Below are 6,135 nucleotides of genomic sequence, written 5' to 3' on the forward strand. Positions count from 1 at the left end.
CAAAAATTGCTCACAAGAAAGAAAAACTTGTTGCTATGTAGACCACTAAAATATTTTAAAAATATTTCCTATGATCAAATTCACCTTCCAAAAGCCCAGTGTGAACTATAATAAATATTGAAAAATTTTGAAGTACCACAGCCTGTCTCTTACCTGTGTATTGATGTGATGACTAATCACTACTAAATTTAATTCAACTAAAGCTTTTTTCTGGGTGTAACAGTACAAACTTGGCTTAACCAATTAAAATATAGAAAACCTATGAAACAACTAAAATTTTCAACATAGTTTCAAAAACCATGTTTAATTCTGCGTGTCTTTTTAAAAAAATATCCTGACCTAAACTGCCATTTGACAAAACTGATAATGTTAACTAATTGCATTTTTGTGAGGCAACAAAATCTGTTTCTACAGACTCCGCATTATGGGACAGAAGCCATAGGCCTGGCTGATCTGTAGAGAGTATGCTTACCAATTACTAACTACTCAATTGATTTAGTAGAATAAACAGAGAAAATAAGTATGCATCTCATATATTTGGTGTCATTGAGAGCAAAGAATTGTGCTTATTGGGCAAATTTTTCATTTTTCAGCAAGCAGTTTGGCTTTTTTTTGTATCACCTCTTAAGAATGACAATATACAACCAATGATAAAGAAGAGCTGCTAAATTAACTAACAAATTACATTATATAAATATGAACTACTTATTTGTACAAGTACTGTGCCATCATCATACTGAGATTCCATCATCTGCATCTGTTACATATTTCGTGAGTGCTTATTTAATAGCTCAAGTTACCCCGACTTTATATTAAATAAATAAATTTAATAAACAAAGAACAGTATGCAAATGATTTCCATACCAAAAATCTATAATTTCTGGCATCATGTTTTTGATATTATTTAAATGGACTATTTTATCTGTATATTCATTTTCTTTGTGATTGAGCTCCTAGGCTTGTATATTTGGGGGGAAAAATGTCCCCAAGGAAAATAAGACATTCTTGTGTTTGTTTTCAAATAATGGTTATATATCTTACAAACTTTTAAAATATTATGGGTGGGAAAATTTCAATAATTTACTCAGTGAAAGATTCCAGAAAAATTCTATTAGCATGTGTTCATTAATTAAGTTTTAAGCATATAGACTTTCTTAGAAAAAAGTGTAAAGAATCATGATTCAAGTATAAAAGGTTCTAGTGTATAGTGTTAAAAATAAGCTTTCTGTTTCTAAGAATTTCCCAATGTTTTATTATACTAATGAAACTATGTTAGCTTAAAAACCGTTCAAACGTGTTACCTAACATGGATATATTTTTTATACTTTAGCTCCATCTAGTAGAAACTGAAGAAATTGCTTGAAATTCTGACTTTCATTATCATAAGGCTTACATCTGCATTTCATAGTAATGTAAAGTAAAAGAATAGCAAATAAAACTTAATGTGTTGCAGTGTGGTATTAATGGAAAATATAAATTACTATACTATTTTTGCATGTGTTCTTTTCCTAAAGCTATTCAAAAATTTACTGCTTCAGCAAAATTCAAGATTTGGAAATGATGTTAATTCCTGTTCTAATATTTACTCCTCCCAGGGTCTGGTTGTCTGACAGGGTACAATCAAAATGAGTTAAGATGGGAGGGAAAAGGTACCTTTATTGCGTTTACAATTCACATGTGAACTGGCTAAAATGTGTAGAAGAGATTCATAGAAGCTTGTATGCAGGTCACTTTTTGTGAGGAGAAGTATTGACAAAATTTTAGTGAGGGACAAGCATAAGAAGATGACAAAGTTTCAACATTATTTTAAAATTCCTTGGTTTCTCCCATAAAATATATTTTGCTTCCTTTTTTTAAAATTTCCTGTTTTGCTTCTTGAAGGTCAGAATAGTTTCTCGACTGGTAAGACTACAATATCTGCAACAAGATGTATGTTTTCTATAATTGCTTTAAACAGGGAAACACCAATGCTCTAATCAAAATGACCATTCAATCTAAACTGAAAACTATTTTTCCAGCAGAACATGTAGTGTTAACAAACAACATCCTTAAGGTTGTAATGAAATGGATCATTTAAAGTAGCTAATAGGAATGACAATGTTAGTTGTACTGCTCCAAATCTAATTGCCAATAACAGAGTCTCCATATCGTGGGCCACGGTGGCACAGCAGGCAAGAATGCTTGCCTGCAAAAGATAGTCTCCATAGATTTACTACCTGAAATAAACTTTCCACATGGGCAGCTAAACTAAACTGCAACACAGCTGACTCAATCATTGCTGACACTTGCACCATCAATACCGATCATTGCCTATTTTTCAGACTTCCCATGTTTTTGATGAACTTGACAGTTTTGAGAAGTCTTAGGCAGGTGTTTTGTAGACTGTCTCTCAGTTGGGATGGGCCTGATGTTTTTCTTATGATTGGATGAGCCATGTATTCTTGGGAGGCAGGCCAAAGATTAAACGCCATTGTCATCACCCCACGTGAAGGGTGGGTGCGTAGCCTCGATGTGTTTATGATCCAACCATGATCCAACCATGGTCACCTTGCCAGGTAGTGCTTGTCCGTTTTTTTCACTGAAAAGTTGCATTTTTCCTGCCTTTTTGCTTTTTCTACACTGTACTCTTTGAAAAGGCATCAGTGTGCACAGCCCACACTAGAGGAGTGTGGCACTAATGCCACCTCCCCAAGGAAGGAACATCCACAAAAACAATTTGGAATTTTTCTGCATGGAGGATTCCTCTGTTCTCCTCATTCACTTATTTATTTTATCATTTATTTATATGAGTATGAGCTCATATGTATTTATTTTTTCAATCTGATCATTCAACTGTACACATGTAAAGAGAAAACATTGACTGATTGGTACTAAAATTGGAGAACATGGGAACACTTTGCAAGACAGGTAATTGTTACAGAGATGTAAAACTTCAGTGTAATTTTTATAATTTTGAATATTTTCCTGAGTGATAAATAGGATTTTTGAAAAAATACACAAAATATCCTCCAATTTACTTAACTGGCTATAAAAAATTGCAGTGATGCATAAATTCCATTTTGCTGAAAGGGATTCTTTCTTCACAGAGTTATCCTTAATCTCTTCAACTCTTCTGTATTCTTTTTAGGTTTTGATAGCACCTAATTTTTTAGGAAATGGAATTTATGAAGTAATATTTTTGGCAAGATCACATATAAAAGCATACAAGTCTTTTAAATTTATGGTAGCCTATCTTTAAATATTTGACAAAAGTGGTAAGCAAAAAATACTTTTGAGCCCTGTAAGAATGAAAAAGGAAGAACATTTTTAGTGAAACACTTCATAATCTAATATCCTGTTATAATACCTTAGAGATTAATGTTGATAATCATCAGTAAACCTTTTTATTGTGAAAAGACTCAAGTCACTGTAAAATAACTCAAGCATAGGTCAAATAAATTGTAACAATACAGAATCCTATGAAATAAGGAAACAAAAAAAACCTTCCCATTTTTAGTCCCATTCTCTAAGGTTAATATTTTTAATAATTTTTGCTTTTAGTTCTTGTATGGATTTTCAGCAAACTCAGATGGGTGTATTTTAATGTTATTTCTGGTTAAATCAAAAGCAGCAGAATTTATTGCTTCACACTGTGAACGATAAGGAATTAAGCATATTTTCATTAACTCCACCCCCTGCTTAGGCAGACATTTAGTTTTCCTATTGTTACTTCTTCCCTAATAATAATACATGCAAACATGCATTTCAACTTTACCTGTGCTTATTCCCCAATAAGATAGCCATGTATCTGGAACTTCCATACTTCTCCTCTCCTGTTCTTTTCATTCCTATCTCTTGACTGTTTTCAGAGATACGATCAGTTTAGGTTTCAAGGCTACAGCATTTATTAATTAGCCTAAAATTGTAGGCAGAACTTTGATAACCTGTGTTTATAGATTAATTATAATAATTAATAATGCATGAGGATCATTATTAATATTAAGATATATTTGATCATTATTTACATTCATACCAAGTACTGTTTGACTTGTAAAACATGAAACATGATATTTGTCATTAAATGTGTGCCATTCAGTAAAGAAAGTGCTAAATGCCAAGTTCAAATAAATTCTTAAACTAATAATTCAATAAAATCACACTGTGTTTTTATTTGCTTGGTAATAGTATCGTGTTTTTATTGTACAGCTTTTTATTTTGCCTTGAGGAGTTCTTGTCTTTCCAGCTTTTCTTGTTTGTGTATGACGTAATTTGCATAGACTGGCCTTTTATTTCATAATTATTGAAGTGGATACACTTCTCAAAGTTTCCCAGATGCATCTATCAAACTTTGATTCTAATTTGAACCAAATGCTTTTTTCATTTATCTATATCAATATCTCTGTCTCTGTCTACATCCATCTATATTTATCATGTCTTTATATATCTAATCTATCTATATCTATCCACCATTTTAAAAACCTAGTTCATAAAGATAAAAGTTAAAAAATGAACTGTAATTCTATTCTATCAATCATAAGTTGCCATCAATCATAACTAACATTTCAATTTGTATACCTGTTTCCACATATTCTAATTGCATATTCTGAGATGTAAGAATAGATACTGATATAAGAATATCAATAGGGATGTATAAAATATCAATTGATATAAAAGATTATACTATAAATGTTATATTTAAAAGTACATATATATTACCTACTTGAATTTAATAAAAAGTGTTTTAATTGAGTGGATTCTGGGAAGATGAGGAAGTGGCAACATAATTTTTGGAACTTTCTGAATTCACACACACACATTCACACACACAAAATTAACAGGTGATTCTAGCCTCCAAGAGTCACAGACAATGACATCAGAAAAATTAATTTATTAGCAATGGACTAAATAGAAAGTGGAAGAGCTGGAGACAGAAAGACTAGTTAAGAAGCTATTGAGAGAGAGAGAGTTAAACCAATAGAGCTAGAATTGAGATAGTGGCTGTGAAAATGGGGTGTAACAGAACAAAATAAGCACCTAGCAAGTGTTTAATGACTTTTTAAAAGCAAAGTCAGTGAAAGTTCCATCTAACTGAATACAGGAGGTGAAGGAGATTGAAGCATGAGTACCAGTCATACCATGTCAGTTGGCCCTGCTACAGAAAAGAAATGTTTTGGCAGGAAATGCTTCCTCACAAAAGCAAAGCCCATCAGTTTCAGTGAAACATTTCTGTTAATAACTTGTCAGAGGGAAATGGTGTGGATGTTAGGTATCCATGCCAGCATGTGCCAGCTTCTCACTTCTCAGAATATTTTGCCAAGGTATGGATGTAGCATGATATCAGACTTTCACAGGCAAAGGAAAATGACTGAAACAGGATTAAGAAAATATAGGCCACCACACTTTTATTTCAATATTAAATCCAGAATCAGCCACTTCATTTCATCTATGATATTTATCCACATTAAATTAAATTGACAGTCAATGAACACTTAGCAACTTTTTTGTCTATCTCTGTTGTTTTTGGCAGTAGGGATCCACCCTGTGCAGCTTGTTTTGATTAGGATATGAGACCTCTTTTTCTTTTTTTACATGGGCAGTCACCGAGAATCGAACCCAGGTCCTCTGGCATGGCAGGCAAGCATTCTTGCCTGCTGAGCCACCGTGGCCCACCCGATGCGATCTTTTCAACAATAACATATTTTACTGCCATCTGCTGGAATATGGTCAAAATTACTCTAGAAATCTGAATTGACTATGAATGTGAATGATGCATCCCAGAGCTGTTGGAAGCAGAATTCACACCACTGTCAGCTCAGGTCCTGAGAAGGATACGCATATATATTAAGCATTCCTTCCTAGTATACAGAGTCTATGCTTCCCATGACCTGGGACATGTTTCTCACCTACAGGTTTAATTCTACTCCAAGAGAGTCTCTCATTAACCACAATTGGGCTAGTTGTTTTTTGTTTTGTTTTGTTTTGCTTTTATTCATGCTATATTCTATTATGGCCAAGAAACAGATTCACAGGATGAGAACGTAATTACAGGGACCCCGCCCTATTTCAGAGGGAGTGTTAAAACACACACAGACACAACCAAAACAGATTCTTTGAAACAAAGCTAGTGCCAGTGTAAGTGAAGGTGCACTGAGTCTG

The sequence above is a fragment of the Tamandua tetradactyla genome, chromosome 6 (genome assembly GCF_023851605.1).
Source record: "Tamandua tetradactyla isolate mTamTet1 chromosome 6, mTamTet1.pri, whole genome shotgun sequence".
Taxonomy (NCBI): domain Eukaryota; kingdom Metazoa; phylum Chordata; class Mammalia; order Pilosa; family Myrmecophagidae; genus Tamandua; species Tamandua tetradactyla.